Genomic DNA, 24197 nt, shown 5'->3' with positions numbered 1-24197 from the left:
AATAGTTTTTGTCTTTATCCATCTTTAAATCCAGCAGTCATGTTCCCCAAACAGTCACAAAACAGTGATCATTCAAAGTTCAAATTGTGAGTTAATTTAAAATCCATGCACCGAGTCCCTTTATTATAGTTTCACTGCATATTTGGCAAGGCAAATAGCATACCAAGAGGAGAGAGGATAGAGGGTTTAGCTATTCTCTGTGCTGTGTAGTACCTTGAGCGTCTTTAATGTTATTTGGTGTAAGTTTTGTGAAAAATGCATATTTACAGTAATATCTTTTTTTCTGCTAAAAACATAACATTATTGAGAGGTATATATGCCTATAAATAAAAACATATATAATCAAAGTAAATCTGAATAGACTCCATAATGAAATAATCAAAGACATTCTTTAGACATTTCCAAATAAAAGCTTGGAATTTAGCGTATGGAGAGATGTGCATTCCCTAGTTTCCAATCAGTACCTTTGGGGAAAGCCAGATAGGTGGACTTTTTAATGAATATAATGGAAAATAATATGCCCAAACATAAAAAAATGTTAAATGTCTCTTTTGCATTTGCTCTGTTTGGTTTATTAAAAAGTAGCAATGCTTTTGACAAGCTGTGTGGTGCTTTCACCTCTGTTTGCTTTTAGAAAGCTCCATCTATGATGAGAGATTTGGCCCTGTGCTCAGATGCTGCCCTGCACCACATTTTAGACTGAGGCTCAGGAACAATTTATTTTTGGTGGCACTTGCTTGAAATAAACCTTCCCCCCTACCTTTAAAATCTTGAATATAAATTGTTGTCTCCTGGTTTTTTTTCTGCACTATTCTTGTCTAACTACTACACTGTAATAACTGGCTATTCTCCGTTCTCCAGAATGTCTTTATTTAATTTCCTTTTCTGCAGTCAGTGGCCTGTTTTTCTTGACTGATTTAGGTACCGTGCATGTATTTGCAAGACTTAGAAGACAACTTGGATTCCCTGTTCTACCTGCACTATTTTAGGCCCTGATCTTTTCAATTGCAACATGAAATGGCCCAGTTACTTTGCTGGAGCTCTGCAAAGGAGGAGTAGCTCACACATTGCAACCTGAGTGCATTCCTGTTTCTGTCCATGCTCAACTTCTTTTGATTTAGTCAGAGAGTCTATAAAAAGCACTGGATGTAACCTATCCTCCAAAGTTTTTATTTTTTTAACTCTTTATTATTTAATAGCATTTTTATTGATGTACTTGAAACATCTTATAGGTGTTATCACCTGTGGAGAAAGTCCACGGAAAGCATAGTACTTACATGTGCCATTTGTTTTTCAAGGGGTGTGCAGATATCTTTAAAAGAAGCACAATATCAGTGTCTTCAGCTATTCAAGTTTACACAGGTAAACTTGTAGTGACTGTATTTTTTTTAATTAAAAAAATATGAAACATACTATGACTAAGACAAAGGATTAGACTTATTTTGTACTCATACTAGATGGCAATTGAAAGATTCGCTATAAGTGCATTGCTATCACATCAAATGTTAAAGAATTCTTCATTTTATTTTCCCCTTTTGTCTCCAATAGCACCTTCCTCTTCCTAGTCTACTGTTGTCTGTACCCTGACAAGTTTGTGCCCAACTTGCCACTTTAAAGGAAAAGATTATGTTTTCTGTTTATTCTAAGAGTGAATCTGTACTCTTTAGCTCTGAATTTTAATCTAAGTCTGCTACTTAGGGGCCACCTGTACTAAATATCAATCCCCTATATCCACTGTTTATATTCTATTCTCCTGTGCTTATGGAGTCAGAATGAGACATCTGGTCCTATAACAACACCATCTTAGTGTGTGTCTTCACTTACTGGACCTATTAATTATGAGATTCAATGTTGACATTAACCAGAAAATTTATTTCTAAGTACCAGAATCTTGTGATTTTGTGATACAGGACAAATCTTTTGATCATGGTGTGGAAAAGTATACTAAAAGGCTCTGCAAATACTTACTAATTAGTAGAGAAATTGGCATTAGTCTGAGAAAGGCAAATTGTGCCAAAAAAATGTTACTGCAGTAACACACTCTTCCCATGCTTGTTTAAACACAGTAACTCTGGATGCATTGTTCCCCATGTTCTGTTTTCTTCATATGTTATTTCCCCCAAATTAAAAGAGGATTTTTAGATTGAAGAAATTTTATGAATGAGTATCTTAAGGAGACACTAACATATTAATGGAATTGTGATTTGGTAGAAGGATGTAAAAACTGAAACCTTGCAGACTAAAAAACCCCAGAATTTAGAGAAGAAAACACAACATGCCTTCTGGGATACTTCATCAAACTGTTTTAAAGGACTGAGAAATGAGATTGTATTTGCCCATGGTCAAGGGATTTCTGAACTAGAATATTAAAGGTTTGTTAGAATTAGGTTTCAAACAATGTTGGGCATTTCATGCTTGAGTGACGAAAAGACAATTATTTCCCAGTGTCTTTGCTGCCTCTGGGCATGATTAAATAATGGAATTGTATTCTCAGAAAGATTTGGTTTATTACTTTTAACAGATTTTCAAGCTGAAGTCTTTATAAATAAAAAGAGCTATAATTTAGAAAGGATAAAAGCCGTGTGCCATTTCAACCCCTCAAAACATGGAAGAGAAAGAAATGTGTGCAGTAATATCTATAACATTTAGCACGTAGTTTTCCTGAGGTATGTAGTCTTGAGGGAAAGAAAATGTGTTGCTCCCAAGGCTGACGGGCTGTGCTCATGCTTTGTTGTTTTATGTTTCTCTCAGTGATGGCTTATGCAAAAAAAACCAGAGTGAACTAATTGAGGTTTGCTGAATTTTGATGGTGGTTCCGCAGGTGGGGAATAAATTAAAAAAACCCAAACAACACACAAACAAACCCATATTTAGATACTTTACCTAGCTTTGCCGTTCATGAATGTCTCCAAACCAGACTGCAGGGTGTGCAAAGGCAACTGCTGTTGAGCAGGGTCAGTCCCGAACACTACAAGCATCCCGCGCCTGTAGACCGCTTGTCGTCAGGTCATTGCCAGGTATCATTTCTGGCCACATGAGCAAGTTGGGGCGCTGGGCTCCTCAGCAGCATTAGGCTCTGGGGTTCAGCCCAGGGAAGAGGTGTTTGTGACCTGTCCTGTCCCCACGCGGGTGCTGGCAGGCCGGTTGGTCACACAAGATCTGCGGTGCTGTAGCTGCGCTCAGAACCACAGCTGAGACCATCCACCAGCAATCAGTGGCTTTCAATCTATTAAAATTGGAATTTCCGTTTAACATTTCCAGTGAAGGTGAAGACTCGTGTATGAAAAGCTAGCAAAAATAGGACTGCTTTTATTTTTAGTTTTAAATGAATTTAATTTCTGTCCCTCAGAAAGAGACATTCTGCTGGCTGTTGCTTAAAACCATTTTGGCTGTGGTTACCTGGTCTTTTGAATGTGGAAAAAAGCAGAGTACTCCCAAAAGGGATTGTTCTGCCCTCCTCTGTGGTGGGTCATCAATGCTTGTCCCTGTCTCCTCTGTAGCGACAGATCCAGCCTTTGAGCCACCATATAATGAAACCCGTTGGGAACAGCCTTCTCCGAGAACCAGATTCCTTCTCCCCCCACTTCCCCAGAGTAGTTTAGCTGGATCGGTTCCTTCTCTGAGCTACTGTGCATCTCCACAAACTCTGGAGCTGGCAAAACTGGAGGGGAAAAAGCAGCAGAGAAGAGGGAAGAGAGAATCACATCCCTGGTGCTGAGATGGAGTTGTGTATGATACAAACAGGCACAACATATACAAAACTAAAATGACTGATCTGTTCTGTTGCTTTATTGCACTAAGTCAGGATAATCGTGAGGTATTACGGCTCCATTTGCATGATATCTTAAAGATTCTGTATGTTTCTTATGTTCTCAGGATTTTGAATCTCTTTCAACAGGCCACAAAACCTTCCTCATAGACTACCAACTTTCTTTTATAGTAAGTAAGGTTAAGCTTTGTGACAGCAGCTCAAAAAGCAATGCTTGGGTGTACACTCTCTGACACATCGTTATTCTGTGATATGTATCAAAGCTCTCCTCTTTTTATCAGATTGGAGAATTGTCCCATTTGTATAACTACTCAAAGTAAATAAATAATCTAGACAATACTAAGTGCGAAGGCAGTTGAAACTATTCATTGTTTGGTCTCACATCAAGGAGAAAACATGTCAAAGAACTTGTCCAATCAGAGCAAGGTGCCAAAATCCCCAGATCTAGCCTTGGCATATGGTATTGAACAGATGTACTGGATATGAAAAATCACAGCTGCCAGCTAGCTGATAGCTACCTAAGAATCAGTTAGTGCTAATTTGGTGTTCCTGTGCTAGATAAGATCTATGTGGTGTGGCTGTGGGTAACTAAAGCTCTGTTTACATTAGGTTGATAAGAATGGATACCATACAGAGTGTCTTAGGAAAGATGTATCCATTTGTGACTGCAATCCACTTGACAGCTAATTATTTAAAATGAACTCTGCTATTACTGCATCAGAAAACTGCATCTATAAAAGAAGGACAGAAGTGGCATCTTCTTCATGAGATCCACTGGGAGTTATGAACAAGCAATTGTACTTGGAGTCTGAATCTTATTTTAATCAGGCCCTTAACTCTGCTGTGGAGTGCAAATTATCTTTAAAGTGAGTTAAGTTGGTCAGGGTAGAAGAACATTTTATTAAAATTGAAAATAGGGACCACAATGACTAGGTACAATAGGAAGATCCCTGGTAAAATTTCCCTTAGCTGTATTTTTCTTTCATCTCTTCACATTCCTCTTTCAATGAAATTACTTGGGTAAGAAATGGTAGCATTTTGTGTCCTTTATTGTATTACAGAAAACATTGATTCTACATTTGTAATGATGCCAGTAAACGTTTCTTCCATTGTGGCCAACCCCCCCTTTTTTTTCTAGCACCTTGAAATGAAATTAGCACTGTCTTACTAGCTGGGGAAAAGAAGAGAAGAGAAGAGGAGAGAAGAGAAGAGAAGAGAAGAGAAGAGAAGAGAAGAGAAGAGAAGAGAAGAGAAGAGAAGAGAAGAGAAGAGAAGAGAAGAGAAGAGAGAAGAAAAGAAAAAAAGAAAAAGTGTGCTATCAACTTCCAAACATAACTATTCTGAGTCCAAGAGGCCTGACATCTTCCTCAGTGCCTCCTATCTATTAATTTGCAAGATTTCAGTTCCTGCCTTTCCTATATCTTACACCTGCAAAAAAGCAACATTTCCCAGATGACTTAGAAAAAGGGGACAAATTTAGTCTACCAAATTCAGTCTTCCTTTTTAAAGCAGTGTTCTCTCTAATGTCTACATTAATTAAATAAATGCATTTTTAATTGAAACACATGAAGCTTTCAAGTCAAACTGAGTTCGTGTCCTCAGGCACCCTATTAATGGAATTTTGGAGTGACAGTGCATGCCAACCAGCTGGGTCAGGGCCATGTTAATACATCATCAAAGTTTTTTCTCTGATGGCACAAGCCATTGCAGATTCATTCTAGAAGGGAAAAGTCTATCCCTTCACAATTCTTAGAGAAATAATATCTCATAAAATCCCAACAGATTCCACATGCAGTTTAGAAGATATCTGAACCAAGTTAGTTCTTTTCAAATGTTTTATTTTACAAGCAGTCAAGTTTTAACAGCAGTTAATGGTGTTCATCAAGAAGTGTTGTCTTCCCTTCCAAGGGCAGAAGAATCATTTATTGTTCTTTTACTCCAAAAGAACAATGCGTAAGTGCATTATGTACATAGAACAATAAATAGTTTCTGGGATTCACTGATGTTATTCTCAGAGGACCAAAGCATTTTCTTTCTTTATAAAAGGGAATAAGAAGAATACAGCACAAGTAAATCTGAATAAGTACACATCAAAAGGGGTTATCCTTATGCAAATACAAAGCACAGTCACCATCAGCAATGTGTATGCCAAAAAAAAAGGCAAAAAAAAAAAAAAGCGAAGGCGTGGTTAATTCCCTTGCTCTGTTGACTAATGAAGCTTTCCAAGTTATGCACACGCTGCAGCTGCACATCCTTTGTGTTCTGTATTGGCCGGGGATGCTGGAGCCTGCTCTGCACCTTGTCTGTGTGAGACGTCCTGGAGCTCCCGGGGGACTCAGCTACCAGTACAGGTTGGTTTCCCAAGGCTCATCTACATTAGTAAACAAAAAAGGCCAGAGTGTCTTATTTGGTCCAGAGGCAAACTGATGCAGGCTTATGCGTTTATGCCCACATTATTTCTTCCCTCAAACTAGAACGGCTATACCCATACACTGTAGGAAACTCTCTGCGATATGCCATATCCTGATTTTTTGCCTGCATTGTTTGAGAGAGTGTTAGTTGATGTGGATCAAAATTATAGCAGGGAATGTATTTACAGCTAAACATTAGAAGTGATCCTTGACCAGCAGGCAAACCCATGACTTTATAAGTATCAACAGAAGCTTAGAGTGTAGCTCTGCCTGTAGGCATCACTATATCAGAAAGATACTTGAGGGACAAATTACCTACTTATTACATGACATGCAGACCTGAGTGAAAGCTCAGAAGCCTAAGTTCACTTAAAATATAGCCAGAAAATGAAGTAAGATATTGCTCTTATACAAAGACAACACCATTTTATTAAGAAAAAAAAAAAGATTTACTCCAAGTATAAAGGCTAGCAGCTTCTAAATCATTCTTTAACTACTTTTAGAAAGAAAAAATTAAATCTGGTCACTTCCTTCTTAGTAGGGCCCATTTTGAAGGAGACACTTTCAGCCTTGCCTACAAGTCTGGTTACACATTTATTCACTGAATGAATAAATAAAAATCCAGAGGTATAACAACTTGGTGCAAGTGTCTGACTTCCTGGTTTTCAGAGTCCATCTCATCCTCTACCTCTGTGGCCTTCTGAATACTCAATGTAAGAGGAACAAAAAGCCTTTTGTACATGCTGTGAAAGACATATTTGCTTGAGAACTTGTAGGTCTGTATTCCAGATCAAGTAAGAATGTGTGTTTCTTAAATATTGGCCATGTAAGGGGAAAGGGAGCTGGTTTTTTTGCCAGAGGAAAAAACACATTTGGCTTGTGAAGAAGAGTTGTGCCCATGGACCCCAAATTGAAGATGGTTAACTTGTAAGGTAATGGATCTTTGTGGAGCAGTATGCAGGACAACCCCATTGCCTACTGGTACTACCATTGGTCCTTCATTACTTAGCTTGCTTTTCTCTCTGAATTCTTGTTATAGGCTTCTTGCATCACAGAGGAACAAGCATTAGATTGTGGGTTCCAATAAATGGCTTTTTCTCTCCTCAGAATGTTCCTCACACACCTTTTATAACAATCTGTTAAGACACAAATATTTTTATTAATACTTGTGAATATAAACTTTGGTTTCCTTGCTGGAGAACTGTTCAGGCAATCATGACACAATTCATAACATAAGAGGTTCATAACAGGAGTGAAAGAACAGCCACACAGTTCAGATTTAGCTAGTTCAGCAACACTGCCATTTAAGTACACACTCAAGGAGGAGAAAAAGAGCAAGCGCATGTGGTACTTCTTCCTAATGCGTTCCTAGTCTGCAGTTAGTTTCAGCTCAAGCGTTTCCCTCAACATCTGTGGTTTGTCTGTTTAGTAACCTTCTATGAACCTTTCTTTCAAGTAGTGGGTCAGTCTCCCCTTGAGTCCATGTATACTTCTTGTATTGACCAGGTACTTTGGCAGGTTGTTACAAAGGTTAACTGCATGTTGCAGGAAAAACTACTTTTTTCTTTCTTCTTTGACTCTAGCTTCTACTAGCTTCTTTTGCCAGCAACCACCTCTTGCACTAGAAGAGCAGTGAGTAATGAGTCTCTGGCCAGCACTGGTTCTGTAGACCGCTGTACCATTTGTGGTTCTGCAGAGCTTTGTCTTATGATCCCAAACCATCTCTTTTCTGAGCTGAAGATTTGAGCCTATTAAGTCTTGCCTTGTAAGATACCACTTCCATACAACCATCCTAGTAGACTTTGAATCTTGTTGATACATATTTTTTCTGAGATGAGATGACTAGAGTACAGAATTAAAAGTTGGAGTGAATAATAGATCTATATTCCAGAATAATATTTTTGGGTTTATTCTCTGTTTCTTTTCTAATAATTCCTAGTATTTGAATTTCTTTGTCAACTGCCTCTGAATACTAAGTTGATGCTTATTTGGAACTGCTTATCATGCCCTCAAGGTCTTGTTTCTGTAGAGTGATGGACAGCTCAAAGCTCATCTTGTATATCTGAAGGTAGAGGGGATTTTCCTCATATTCTCCATTTCATAGAATCATAGGATCATAGAATGGTTTGGGATGGAAAGGACCTTTAAAGATCATCTAGTGAAACCACTCTGCCACGGGTAGGGACATCTTTTACTAGGTCAGTGTTGTGGGGGGATTTAAAAATGAGAGGGGGGAGGGAGGGTTCAGATCACTTAAAGAATCACCTTCAATTGTATTAGTAAGAGAAATATTGTTTAATAGAAATTTGTATAAAAGTGTGACTTCACAGAATTCGATGGCAAGGTTCACTCCATTACTTAGTACATAGATGAAATGCACATATGAAAATTAAATCATAATCAAATTAAACTTATGTATATAGGGACCAAAACCAAAATAGGGTAAAAGAGAATGTGGGAAAGGGGAAGGGAGATGCTTCCATTGAGTCATGAAATTCAGAGAAGACCTCCTTGCTTTCTAAACTCCTGTTGGAGTCTAGGTGTGTCTGGATCGACTCCTAGTCCCGGACTTGGTCAATGGTTTATATCTAAAGGGATTAAGAGTATAATAGCAGCCTCAAATTCATTCACAGTTGAATAAAAAAAATCACGACAATAATTTGAGTATAAATTTGAAAGTATTAACTTATAATGTATCTTATAATATACTTGCTATAACTTATTACAGACTATTCAGGTTAGTACACATGTATAAAGACACTAAAAGAAATACATATAAGAGAATAAAAGAGAATAAAAGAGAGTAAAAAGGAAAGAAAAGAGGTATACCTGTTAAAAATGCCCCTCGAGGTCAGTGAAAACATTCACGTTGGATGTTTCGGCATTTGTCTCAATGGGTGAAGGGTTGAGCCTCAAGGAGTGGAAAGAATCAGCCCAGGTCACGTCAGCTTTTGCTGATAGACCTCCGACTTTCGCAAACCGTCCAGTTTGCGAGCTCTGAGAGGAGTCCCGCTCCGAGGGAGATGCTGGTCGCAGCCCGCTGTGGTCCAGGAGAGCTCAAAGGGTCTCACTCAGTACCGCTGTTCGTAGGTTCAGGAGATGATTGACTTCTGTCATCAACAAATTTCTAGAATCCCAGCCGTGCTGGAAAACTCCGAGACTGTTGGAGAAGAACTCAAAACATAGATAGGGGATGCTCCAAGATTGTCAGGGGAGGACTGTGATGTCTCAAGGTTGTTCTGAGAAAGAACTGGCTGCAGGCTGTTGTGAGAACTGGCTATCCCTGCTCCCGTCCCCCGCCGGGCAGCAGAGTCCTCGAGATGCACGGCGTATCTCCCGGTCTCAGCTGGGGAAGAGTTCCTGGCACAGCCAAGGGTCGCTTCACCGCCCCACTCGTTACACTTATGCTAAGGCTTAGCGAGCCTTCCCGAGTCCGTAAATCAGCCTGGAGAAGGGGAAAGAAATGCACCACCACACTCAGGCTGCTCAAAGTCATGTCCAACGTGACCTTGAACACTTCCAATGATGGGGCATCCACAACTTCTCTGGGCAACATTTTCCAGTGTCTCACCACCCTCATTGTGAAAAGTTTCTTCTTCTGTCCATTCTAAATCTACCCTCTTTCAGTCTAAAACCGTTGCCCCTTGTCCTGTCACTAAACCCCCTTTATATATTGAAAGGCTGCAATCAGGTCTCCCCAGAGTTTTCTCTTCTCCAGGCAGAACAACCCCAACTCTCTCATCCTTTTTTCATAGGAGAAATTTTTCCTTACTGATATTCTTCTGACATTTTGTTATCCAGTCGTTCAGCCCTATTAATCTGAAATTCCTCACGCTCCAACCTTGTTCTCACTACCTTAAATAAAGTAGTGTTACCAGGTTATTTCACATGAAACTTTTTGTTCAAATGGCTTGACATAATTAATATAATAATAAACCTGTGTGGTTTCAAAAATTTGCAAATAATTAATAAACCAGCTAAACTTCATTAAAATTGATAGCCATGAAATTATGTATTCCTAGTAAGTCATCCTATTTAAAATGAGTATAGTGATTTTTGGCCTATATACCACAAGTGACCTACAAGTTTAGCTAAAGGTATCTGGGAAAATAACAGTGAATTATTATTCAAACCACACTAACAAAAATGTAAGCCTTTCAGAAGTGTGCAGAGAACCTTGCATTTGACTTTGGTTCTAGTAACAAAGGGGTTTTATTTATCTTTCTTTTAAAAAACTATTTGTTGTTGACACACATGGTTGCATTAGAGTGAGTTTTCCCTAATATAACGACCAACAAAAGATGTTCTTAGTTCACAAAAGAGTACTCCAACCTACTTCGTATATTTGCTGGACATTAGACAAGCATGACCTGTCTTGCACGGTATTCACTTATTTTGTACAGTACTCAGAGTGTGTCAGTAAGCGATTCCAGAGTTGTCCAGTCCTATCAAGACCTAAGCCTTACATTAGCAGGTAATTTAAATGAAGGGCTTGCACATGGAGAAAGTTGCTGCCTGGTATATTGTATTTGTCAGGGTTGAACTCAGCGTCTGTGCTGTAAGCAAGGATCAGCCAGCTACGGCCCCCTCCTCTCTCCAACATCTCCTCCTTCTCCTCACCTCCCTTGACCTCATGCTTTGTACGACAGCTGTGGAAAATCAAATCATCCTGCAAACCTGCTTTCTGCTGGCCAGCTGGCAGCACGGGCCAGGACCAGGAGAGCCAGCACCTCACAGCTGTACGTGTATCGCTGCCTATCCATCTGTAGCATATGCCATATGCCAGTCCCTGAAGTAAGCTGAGAGGAAGATCCATCTGAAACAAAACTCTTTCAGCAGAACCTAAAAGTGTCCCTTCCTGCTCCTCTGGTCTTTTCTGCTAGTCATTTGTTCTCTTCTCCCTTCTTCCATGCTCTAGGAATCATATGCAGGGAATTAATTCAAGTTCGTGGCCCGCTGCTATTTTTTTTCAGTAAGTATAAAAAATTCTGTGTGACCTTTTGAGTAGAAGGTGTGGCAAGTCCAACTTGTCTTGAGTAAGTAATGTAAATGTAGAATTTACTGCTCCATGAGTTCAGACAAATCTGTTCAGGCAATTTACAGCTGATTCGATTTTCTTTCCCACGAGGGCAGTACAGTGCATATAGGGGGGTATAGGGAACAAGAGGTTAATTCAAAGATACAGTCAGTTCTGTCTTACTAAAATAAGCATGTCCATCTAATAACACATACATTTTCTAGTCTAAGTTATTTAAAACATTTGCTTACTTAAATAATATTTTTCTCCTTAAAAAGCAAAGGCAGATGTTTCTTCAGTTCCCAGATTTTTGAACAGCTTAAAATAGAGGTGGCAAAAAGCCAACATACTTAGTAATGTGCAGTGGCACTCTGAAGGCAAACACGAACAATAAAAATAATCCTGCACTGGCAGGGCTGATCACATTTGACTGGAATGTGGATTTCATTATTTGTTAAAAGATGAAGCCTTTTGCCATTCCAAATGCACACCCCTCACCACAGGCGGAAGGAAATTGTATGCAGAGAGAATTCAGGACAGACATGCTGCCTTTTTTTTTTTTCTTTTTTTTTTTTTTATGCTAGATGTAATTGAGAAAAGGATTGTGACGGTGGAGTAAAGTTCTTAGAGCTCTCTTACTTTGACCTGTATATATAGACCTGTTCTTGTCTAGCCTTTTCACTCAACAGAAAAAAAATCAAGGCTTCTGAGCACAGGAATATCAAATTTTTATTCCTCATAGGCCATTCTTCTAAGTAGATCCAAACTTAATTTTCAAGAAAAAAGAGAATCCTCCTGTTGTTTGTACTAATTCACTTTCTGTCTTTTCTGAGTGTTACTTGTAAAATAAAACAAAACAAAATACACCAAAAAGCCCAACAGCAGTGCTCTTCTGGAATTCTTGACCTGCCTCTTCTCTTGGCTGTTACCTGCCGAGTGGCTCTGGGTGGTTAGCCATATGTTGAAAGTTTCACTTGCAAATTTTGGGGCTACTCGTAGTGCCTAACTTCCAAGTATCTAACTTGAAAGCTCAAAACATCCTCTCAGGGAGTCTCCTTTTCTCTTTGCATTATATAGAGAACATGTGCTCCTCAACTGGAAGTCTACCAATTGCTCCTAAACTGCCTTCCCCAAGTAACAGTGCGAATCCCTTTCTTCCCCAATATTCTTATTTTTCTTCACTCATCCCAAACCATATCTCTAGTAGTATAAACTGTCACAGAAAGTCAGGCTCAGGTGCTTTCTAGAGCCATAATTTAACAGCGTTGGTAGAGATTTTTTTTTCTTGGAACCAAGTTAAAATTTAAAAGACTCAGATCTGACCCTTTGGTAAGTGAGAATTATCCTCTTTTTTCTATTTCCTTCAAATATTTATATTGAATAAACCAAATTTGTTTGCATAACTCTGAAAAGCTGCCATCTGGCAACCTGCTGTCTCAATTCATGGCAGAGTGTTTTGTTCCTGCCAATTTCATGCCTTTGTTTTAAAATCTGTGCTGAAAACAACCCAATCCTCCTTCCCCTGAAGTCAGTGGCAGAACTCCCACTAGTTTCTGAGGGAGAAGGATCAAGCCCAGACAATAATGGAAGGTAATTTAAAAAAAAATTTCAAAGTGTCATCAAAGGAATTGCACTCCTAATTCTATTTGTTGCTGCTTTGAAAACATAATGGCAAGGTTTTGCATATATCAGTCAATAGCTCTAGGCAACTTGAAACTGTCTGGATTAACTACTGTACTTCTCAGTGAGGTCTTTTTTTCTTTTTTTTTAAGAATAAATCCCCATGGGAAAAGAAAGGAAAACATTAGCAACAGTGCATACGGTACCGTGATTTCTTTTCTGAAAGCTAAAAGAAGCTGCTAAGCAATTCTCTTATTCATCACTCAATCAATAGAGGTTTTCTGGAGCAGGTTGAATTACAGGACATAAGATCATAGCCATGCTGCTTAGGCTGAAATCCCATCAGATCTCATAACTAAAAAGAAGGTGACTTGAGCCCCAAGGATAAAGCAGGGTGTTTAAGAAACAACTGGTGATTCACCGTGCTCTAACTCCTACAGCAATCTTTCTATTTATTTTGGGGGAAGCTGGATCACTTTTTCCTAATGTTTTCTTCAGTACCAAAGTTGGCCTATGCCGCATTTCTAGGCCCCTACGGCTAGGCACAGAGCTGAAGCCTTGATGACCTGTGATCACAGAAATGTGTACATCACCCCTTTCCCAGGGCGAGAAGTTGGCCTCTGTGTTCTGGCCCAATTCCAGGTGAATTCCACTATGCATCCCTGGAATTGCCCTGTAGTTTTAGACATGCATAAATATATGTTTAATTTCCTTTGTTTAAAACTGTTGCACAGTGTTACTGGTACAAAACAGCTGTGGTATTCTGATCTGAGATAGCTGCATGTCACTGGGAAGGAAAGTGATACCTGCTGAGGTCCCTGGGCTTGTAAATGGCTGTTATTATTAGAAATGGTACTGATCATTCCTTCCCTCCTGCAGACTGCCATTTTCCGCCTAACCCCAACATTACACACACACCCCCTTCCCCGTATAGATATGATTTGAAAAGTAAATGTAGAGCAGATGTCCAGAAGTACTTGCTACCAGCAACCGAGATTCACAGAACACCGAGTTAAGCAGGACACAATCTACAAAGAAAAAGCAGAATAAAACACAGACGGAGATGAGAGGTGGGAAAGTCACCTGCCCCAAGCTGGGTGCAAGCCTTAAGGTATGGTTGATACACAGGCCTTTTTTAAACTCTCACCCTTGCTGTGCCTGCAGGAGATGAGGAGTTTTGGCATCACTATTATTTTAACTAATGGACTAGTTCTGTGTTTAAGTGATGGAATGTGAGCCATATTGGCTCCCCACAGGTAGAAGGAAAACACTACTGGTCCTACTTATATGCCAGTTAAACATCTGGAGTCATTGTGTATGGAGCAAATAAAATTTAAATGTGAGGCTGGGAGTTGGCTTTTTGAAAAAAAGACATCTAAATGTTTGAAATTTGCTTTTAATTGCATTTTTAGTTTCATTGTCTCCCTTCTTACTGCACATATAAAACTATTTTTTTTATTTTAAGTACACATAAACTGACTCCATACAGAAATGTGACATAGAGATTCTACCATTTTAGTCATGTAGGTAGTTTCTTCTACTTTTTTTGGTGTCTGGTTCTAGGAGGCCATACAAAGCCTAGCTGCTGGGTTGTAACTGCATGGTATTTAACCCAAAATTTCTGTGTGAAAGGTGTGTAGCAAATGCAGGACATTGCACCTGACTCCAGACTGGCTTTTACTTGTGAAATCTTTGTAGAATTCCTCTGAAATTTATGGAGTTACACACTTGACACTGGGCTTGCTATCTCTGGCCCAGAGAGTTAGCTGAGGGCTGTTCGGTATGACTCGCTGTGGTTCTCACAAACACAGCAAGGTCTTCTCTTTGAAAGAAAATTAAAGTGTCTCAAACTGTTGTGGTTGTGGAAAAAACCTAACAAAACCCCTGTCAAATGTAATCCGTTCAAAGAAAAGGTAAATGTCTGAGAACCACAAAGCTGGGCTCTTGACTTGTGGTGAGAAGCTGGATGTATTTGGACTGGGGCAGGGTCTGAACGGAGTCTCCCTGGGGAAACAACTGCAGTATTTTGAACGGGCAGCATTCGGGTTTTATGGATGTAAAAAGTGTTGAAAGGTAAATCACTTCTAGTATCTGACTACAAAGCAGTGGCCATATATTCTCCTTCATGGATCATTTCAAAGTCCACACGACAGCATTAGCTGTTGTGCCCTTCACATGTATGGACTTAAGCTGCCTAAATGACGATGAGTTAGCTAACAAAGATAACAAGTATTTAAGGAAGACAAATTCCTCCTAGCTGCACTCCGATGGTCAACAAAGAGAGAGCCTGCAACGTTTTAGTACAGCTTTGCTTCGGCCAGGCGACGTGACAGACGACGCGCGGTGAGACTCGGCAGGGCTCTGGTGCGTGGCCAGACGGACGGCGCAGAGAGCCAAGGGCATCCTCCCACCTGAGGAGAGGCTGCATCCATCAGAGGACGTGCTCAGGAGCGTCCTGTGGCAAATTACACGGCGAAAGGCACTGCCAGCACGAAGGAGCATGACTATTTGGGGGGTAATGCTGCGGCGTGTTCGCTTTCCCCGCCATGATTCTTTCCCCATCCTTTAGTCTTATTCATTAAAATATTTGATATAGCCAAATAGTCAATAAATATTAATTCTTTATTGAAAGAGATCCATGTTTTCCAGTCCTTAGTGCTGCCTCGTGTCCTAGGAAGCACAACTGGAAATTGCCAGTTTTAGGAATGAGATGTGAAATATTCAGAAAAAAATTTTCAATTGACCTGAAGTGAGCCCTAAATTGGATACGATGACAATCTATGTCAGTTGACACAGGGTGTTGCTAGGAAAAGAGATTGTGTGACATTTGTCTGGTATCTCGTGTATAAACTCCCACTGACAGTGCTGGAATGATCACCTCTGGTGAGATTTAATATTCAAATTATATCTCTAAAATGTAGCATCATTACTCTATACTTAGTTCAGGCATATTGAGAGCTTCATAAGGTTTGCTGTGAACTTTTTTTCCCCTTTCCCCTTCCCCTCTTCCTTCCCCTTCCCCTTAATCTCTCCCCCCCCCCCTTCCCCCTTTCTCCCTTTGCCTCTCCCTCTCCAGCTCCCTTTTCTCCACCCCCCTGCCTTGGAAATCTATGGAGGTTTAATCCTGGGAAATCTACAGAGGTTTAATTTGTTCTGTGTTATTTTTTAACGTTACCAGTTAAAAGCACCCCTTAAAAATTCCAGTTATCTTTAGATGTGATTGCTGCAAAAATGAATTTTTTTGTCAAATTTTAATCCCATGTATTTTTAGGCTTTTGGTGTTTGTCTCTTCTTTAAAATTATTAACAACATTAACTTCTCAGTGTTTTATTCGGGGAATATCTTAAGTTGGTGCATTTTTCCTTGGTTTTTAATTTAATGAATTAAGTTTCTTGTTTGTTCATTTTATGGTCATTTCTTATAGAATTAAACCTTAATTGTTTTTTTGTTTTTGTTGTTTTTTGACAACAAAGGACAAGCTGATTGATGGAATTTACCTTCTGTGAAGTCAAACAATCATTTAATCCTGGAGGGGAAGCCTGTGATGTATTATTACACATCTTAGTCCAAACACTTTTTTATCATATGTTGAAAGATTTTCTTGGTTGATGTACTGAATCTTACAAAATACGTAGGTATAAATTACTCTAGAGAAGCTGCATAAAAGTAATGTAGAATTTGCACAGCAATTTAGGGATGTGGTTTGTTACATATGAAGTCACTGGAGGTAAGTATGGACTGGAGAAACTGGATTTGGTGGGCCTGATGCAAATATACATACATACCTGCATACATATATATAATTTGCTCAGATAACCTGCATTTGCCCTATTTGGCATCAAACAAATGCCTATATTCCAGACACATCCTGCACTGAAGTAGTCGAGATCAGTAGTCATTTTCAAAGCTAGGAGTGGACAAAGAGTATTGCTCAGAACCAGGCTAAGCCCTCTGTTGCTTTGTTCGGTCTTTGGCTGATTATAGTCTTTGGGCACGTCTGCAGTAGAAACAAGTGGTTATGATAAAGTAACAGATCCACTAATGGTGATCTGGGTAAGCAAGACAAAACTTTCATGAGAGCCAAGAGTAGTGTGTCTCTTCTGAAGTGTACTACTTCAACCAGGCGTCATGAGATGCAGCTTCCCTGGGTCAGTGAAATGAAGAGATACAGAAAGTGTGTCCCACACGTCAAAAGTCAGAGACTTCAAGCCTTTTGTATAAACAGTGCAGCCAGAGAAAAAGATTAAAAATGCTCATCCACATTTGATTTGATAAGACATAGGTCTGATCTCTTCTCTTCTTTTCTCTTCTCTTCTCTTCTCTTCTCTTCTCTTCTCTTCTCTTCTCTTCTCTTCTCTTCTCTTCTCTTCTCTTCTCTTCTCTTCTCTTTTCCCTTTCCTCTCCTCTCCTCTCCTCTCCTTTTCCCGGTTCATTTCTCATGGAAGGAAGAAGGCATTCTGAAACATACTTTGCTCTTCCAGTCATAATGTTTTGCAATAATATATGAAATTTCTTTGATTCTTGAAATGCGATAATATTTCTTCATGTGATACATTGTCTCATGGGATGTTTATAAAAATATGTTTTAATATGACTAAGCATACTAATCTCTGTCACGCTTAGGGTTGAACTCTTGCATTCTCATGTGGGAACTGAAATTATTAGTAATGTGTATTGCCACTAAATGCCATTTGGTTTTGTGAAAATATTCCAAATAAAGATAACTTATTGTAAAATTTGCAGTAAGGGTTATGATTTTGCTGTTTGAGGAAAGCATCATTTCGATGACATTTTTTCTAGACAAGAAAGGTCTTTTTAGTGAGGAAGCATATAAATTTGGCATAATGCATGTTTTACAGTATGTAAGGTTAATATATCAGATTAACTGATACAGTTACTTAAAAAGGACCCATTTGCTGGTACCACTAATCTTAAGTTATGAGGAAGGAGACCTAAGAAAAGTTTTGGGTCTGTGGAAAACATTGTTTGTCTCTAGACCGTTGCAACTTGTGTATCCCTAAAATTGTGTGGCCGCAAGATCCCCACTGAAACTGAAGGAATTACTTACCTTCCTAAGGTGAGATTAACAAACAAAAGTAATTAAAATATAAACATGGGAAATTAGTTACCTGGGGACTTACCTTTAAGTATTTGGATGATTTTAATGGCTTAATAGTATTTCTCATATGAGGAAAACTGAGCAGTAAAGGTAGGTTAAATCATCCTTATTAAAATGTTTCCTGCTTTCTTCTGTTGAAAGTATTTTCTTTTTTTTTAAAGTTGTTATTGCTTCAGAATGTAGTATTGAGTAACTTTCAGCATGTATGTAAAGAGAAATGGGAAATTCCAAACCTAAATCAAGTAAATATTGCCTTATAAGTTGGAGTGTTTCTGTGATTTTTCATTAAGAATTTTGAGGGACATAAGGTTTTCAAAAACTTTTTAAAAGTGTTTTTCTGGGGAAGGACCCAGGTAACAAACACAAAGTTTGTTAGGTAATAATCATCCAGGCAGACTGGCAATATTGATGAATAATGAACCATGAGAGTTCAGATTTTCTGTGTCCTGGTTTTATTAGAAAACGGTTTATTGATTAGGTAATAAGCTGTATACTAACACTAAGCAGAACGGGGCAAGACATTTTTGCTTGGGTTTGGCTCTAATTTTAGGCAGAAATATTGGCATTTCTGAGTTGCGAGGAGCCTTAAGCAAGCTGTCTGGCTTGTGCCTGCGGCTCAATGCCATTTGCTGTACGATGGGTGTAGCAGTTAGGGAGGGCAGTAGTCCACAGCAGCCCCAGGTTGAGCCTCGCTGAAAGCTTGACTGTTTGAGAAAAGAAAAAAGGGCTCAGAGTTCACTGGCAGTCTCCGCACACAAGAGAGGTCCAACTGAAAGGCACAGAATTCTATTACTTTCTAGTGGCCCGATGGAGCTTGGTCCCGTATAAGATTTGCCTGCAGAAGTGATTTTCAAATGCTTCCTCAATGGCTGCACCCCTCACCATATCTCATATCTCACCTCACCTCACCTCACCTTATGCTTTCGAACGAGAAACTTGCTTTCCAATCCTTGCAGCTGATAAAAAAAGAGTAGTGAAAACATTGAGAATAAAACTGCTGTAATGCTACTCACTGGTAAATATGTATGTCTGAGGAAGAACCACATGCTTCACATTTTGTAAATTAGTACGTGGAGGATTAGAGGCACATCCTGTGGGTATGTTGTAAGAAATGCCCAGAATACCTCGGTTCCCAGGATACCACTCCCCTGCAAAAAGTGCCTTCAGCCTCGTGGCAGTGCTGCATCTGTTTCTCTAAGGGGAACTACAGACATAATCCCCCTCAGCTGAATCAAAAATAGTACCCAAGTACTTTTCTTGTCATAAGGCTTTCATTTACATTTATGTAGGAATACAATTTTTTCACAATTTAATTCCCAAATTAATACTTCAGTTTTGATCTATGTTTACTGATATCACTTTTAACAGAAACAGACCCCAAATTATTCCCCATAATTCTCAAGAAGAATATTTATGCAATATATTCCTTAATTAAAGAATATATTATAGAATACTGACAAGGACTTTATGATGGAAGGAGGCAGAGTGACAGGATCAGAGGCTTGCTTTAGGGTTCCATCACTCATGTAGGCTGAAATTTAGAAACTGCATCAAACCATCAGCCAACATTTGAAATGAAACATGCAGAAGTGATTTTTCTTTCTGAAAGCTGGGAGAGCTTCAGAAACCTTTTCTTTTTCATTTCTCTTCATCATTTTATTGCTTTTGGTTTCAGCTATAAGCAGAAATGGCTGTGTCCCCTCCCAACTCCTTGTGCCCCTCCAGCCTTCTCACTGGCTGGGCATGAGAAACTGAAAAATCCTTGACTTAGTATAAACACTACTCAGCAACAACTGAAAACATCAGTGTTATCAACATTCTTCTCATACTGAACTCAAAACATAGCACTGTACCAGCTACCAGGAAGAAAGTTAACTCTACCCCAGCCAAAACTAGGACACAGGGTCATCAAAGGCACAGCAGACCACTTCTCTTATTGTTCAAGCCATCACTGTGATGGCAATGAACAGAAAAATAGTATTTTTCCATCTGTACAAGATAATTGCATATCATACCTGTCTTGTCTGAAGCTGTAGACCAGGGATTTTGCTTATTTTAGCTCATATATATATATATATATGGGCTTTTCTCTAGAAAGTTGATCAGATATGCAACCTGTCTGTTTTTCTTAATTTGCTGTGAAGCAGAGGTGCATATTTTTGAAGTTCCAAATAATATTGTTGTAGCTGTTGCTAATAATCTGTGCTTTTCTAGTACCCTTATTCTCCCTTTGCTCTGGAACGTGAAATGTAAATTGCAGCTAATATAAACAACAGCAAATCAATTCTTACTGTGTCCTGCAAGTCAGTTTTGTTCTATCCATTTTCTATATGTAAAGTATATCTTGCTTAATATTTTGAAATAAAAATAAAAGCCACTGAATTCTCTAGAGCTGTGAATTCCTATTCATTATAATAAAACAGCACCATGAAGCACAAAAATGTTTTTATAATTATATGAAAAGTTGTTAGGGAGGTACTTTGTAGGTTTTAGTTGTTTAATAATAAAAGGATTTTGTAATGTAGTAACAAAAATGTAATTTTGATTAAAATCAAGTTTTATCAGAAATTGCAAGGGGCAATTTCCTGATGGCACCAGCTACATTTTGTTTTTTCAAAAGGTGCAAGTATTCTGTCTAACTAACTGACTTTTTTTTTTAACTTTTATACTCCTTTCAAATCTACTGTTCTCAGAGGAGAACAAGGAGATAGCGGCAGAATGTAAGATATGGTACTTACCAGCCAGACCTCCAGCAAATACTTTGCAGGTGTTTTGAGGGCCCCATATTACAGACTAAAACTCCTTACACTAATATTTTTTAATTCTAAAAGTGGCATAAAATTGTCTGGTGCTGCATATTTTCAATAAACCAAAACCAAATAACAACTTATTTGCTGTGTGCTAGGTCCTGGGAAAGCACAGAAAGAAAAGGAATGTCGAGCCACTAACAAATGATATTTAAAGAAAAATAGATTCCTACTGACATCATTAAGTCTGTAGAATTGTTTTTATAAGGGTACATACCTATGCCCTATCAATTTTTCCCAAGAAATATATAAACAAAGAAAAACATCAAGTGTTAGAGCCTGTCTTGAGAAAATGACCAGCTATTTAAATATGCTGTTGCATTTTCAGCATAGCTGCTTGCTCTAAATTAGCAAATCCAAATGTGTATATGACAATTTACTGTGGTTAGTGTTATTTTCATTAACTACTAGTTATCAGCTTCTAAGGGAAAGTTTATTCTAAAATCAGTAAGAAAACTTATATATAGTGGGGGAAAGCAGAGAAAATTTTTTGTGATCTAAAAATGTGTATTTATCTAGTTAATGAAAGTTTGATTTAACTCTTAATGGAAAGTTATTTCACAGTCATAGGGTTTGGTAAGGATCTATTTTCAATAATTAATTAAGTGGTTATTAGGTTGGTCAAAATACCTGACTCATTATCAACCAAAAAATACATTTCATCAGCTATTGTTTTATTTGTACTCCTAAAAAGAACCTCTGTTTTCAGACAAATTCAAGAATGTGAGTATATATAAATAGTGCAGGTATTCATGAACATATATTTTAAAATGGAATAAATATAAGGTGGATATAACTGTTCATGGAAGCACAGTATCAGGAAATGAAAAACTGTTATTCGAGGTCTAGAATTAAGTTTCATTGATTGTCCAGGCCAAATTTCTGTGTATCCATGCCTCAGTTACCCCTTCTGCAATATAGCTTTTATTTCTCAGGTACGTTATTGTGAAATTAAGTCAGATTTGATTGCATGTTGAATGATACTGTGTAAATTGTGAGCCTAGTGTTGTATAAAAATATTGAAGGAGCTTTTAAAGCAAGCCACAATAATTTCCAACTGTGTGTAACTGTAAGGCCATATGTTTGCTTCATTTTTTTTTAAATCCTAGAGCTATTTTGATTTTTTTATAACGTACGCAAATAATGAACATAAAGCACTCCTCCACCTATACGTAGATACCTGGCAGTTACACTCATGTCTAATAATGAAAATGGTTGTTGAGAGAGAGAATAAAAATTGCATGGCTGTACAGTCTTTAATATTCTTGTAATAAGGCAGTCACAGATCTACTCTTGTTGCTGATAACATTTTGAAGGGTTTTTGTCCGAGAACATGAGACACAGGAACTGGCTGGGAACTTCTTAATGAGACATTTCCTTAATCAGAATATCCATGAGTTGTGAAGACTAAAAACCTCCCATTTGGATGCCTTCTCAGGTGAAGGAGAGAATCTATGTTGGCAAGAAACACTAATTACTGCACAACCAAATGGCCAAGGGACTCTCTTGGGATGTTCGTTCCCTACTTTGCCTCTGTTGCAACACATTTCATTGGAGAACATTAACCGTATCTCTGTGGGCTACTCTAATCTCTCCCAAAAACATCCATTGGTGATTTTTTATAAATGATAGTAACCCAGACAAAACCCGCCTGTTTAAGCAGGCGGTTTACACTGGAAGTGAGGACATGAGGTAATTCCAGATTTCAGATGAAGATTCCAGTCACTGGGCTGCTGATTTTATTCGAGAGTCTCTCTCCTTCTTGCATGTCTCTGGGATTGCACATAGAAAACTAATGAAAATTTTAAAATGCAAAATCAAATACTAAATTCCTTGCCAGCCCTAATAGGAACTCGCTTTTCCATAAAAGTTTTGAAACCATTAAAGCACAAGGGAAACTAACACGATCAGCAGGAAACACTCAACTCCTTGAAATGTGTTCGTTTTGCAACTACACAGATTTCCAGCTGGAATGTCCCTGATAATAATTAATTTCCCCCTACAGCACTGTTTTCGTTCCCTTGCTGGGAAGGGCACTACAAAGCCTGGCTCTGCTCTAGCGTCTGGGAACAAAGACAAGACACTCCCACCTCTCGCTGCCTCTTTCTCAAAACTAAACTCAGGTGGAAATTTCACTCCCTGTGTATTGCCTTGATTAATGAGATGATATCAGGTCCAGGGCTAAATACACTACAGCCTTCATAAAATGTTCGAATTACTGGAACTCTTTTCTCCTGACGATTAATATGAGTGTAATGGGCTGCCATTCCCAATTGTTTTGTCACATCTTTGCTACACAACCGGAGCCTACATTGGAACTGAGACTCACTTTAATTATTGAATTAACACAATTTCATGGTTGATATGCTTCCTTCTCACCTCTGGGCTTTATATTTACTGGTCTGCCGTGATCTTTTTCCCTATTGGTGCAAGGAGAAATTAATGTATTTGCTTGTTGCTCATGCATTACTATCCATAACAATCCCAAATTAAATTTTACCTGAAGAAACAGTCTTGCATCAAAACTTTTCCCTACAGCTCTTCAGACATTTAAAAATAAGCAAAACATCTTTCTTTTCACCATTACAGCCATACGTTTCCATTGCAGGATACTCACATCCAAACTATCTGTTATATATTTCAGGTTTATGTCATTTCTTGAAACCTGTGGCCCAGATTACTGAGGCAGAGTAACTATGAACCTGGTCCCTGGCCTGTCCCTGAACATCACTGTGCTATAGCTCCTTCAAACAAAATAGCAGCCAAAGTTTAGATTCCAGAGTATTACAGTGTTCAGAATGTTTAGATACCCAGAATATTTAAGCCTTCATCTAATGCAGGTTCTTCAGCATTAGGCCCACGTTCAGATATATCTGTGCAGCATTAAAAAAAGGACATTGTCATCTGTGGTGGCAGAGTTCCCCATCATCTGTAGTAAAAGAATTTAAGGGGGTTTGTTCTTTTCTTCTGAAATGATGCCCACTGTTTTCTAAGCACTCACAGTGGAGCTTAGCTGAGAGAAACTTGTGCTGGATATGTGACAGCTCATCATAATCATCTCTTCCTTGCACCCTGTCACATTTAAGCCATCTGAAGTAATCTCCTACCATGGTGATGAGCCTGGCTAAGAAGGGAATGCATTGCGGAAAAGATAAAGTCATATTTAGGGAAAACTGAAAATGTGTGATTTTAAAAGCATACAAATTAGCCATAAAAAAAAAAAAAAGCATTGAATAAAAAACTTCTTCCTCACTAGTGTTTCTTCTTTTGTTTTCACCTACTGTCTTTTTCCCTATTGCATTGTAATTGTTGTTCTCATTTCAGTCTCATCATTTTTTTCTCCCCAAGGAGAGAAGAAGTGAGGACTACTGCTTTGTCAGCTCACCTGGAAGAACATGTAAATAACAGCAATTAAACTATGGAGAAATGAAGAATTATTCAATAACATAACAAT

This window comes from Buteo buteo, chromosome 14 (assembly GCF_964188355.1).
Source record: "Buteo buteo chromosome 14, bButBut1.hap1.1, whole genome shotgun sequence".
NCBI classification, from domain to species: domain Eukaryota; kingdom Metazoa; phylum Chordata; class Aves; order Accipitriformes; family Accipitridae; genus Buteo; species Buteo buteo.
Note: the sequence above shows the minus strand (reverse complement) of the source record.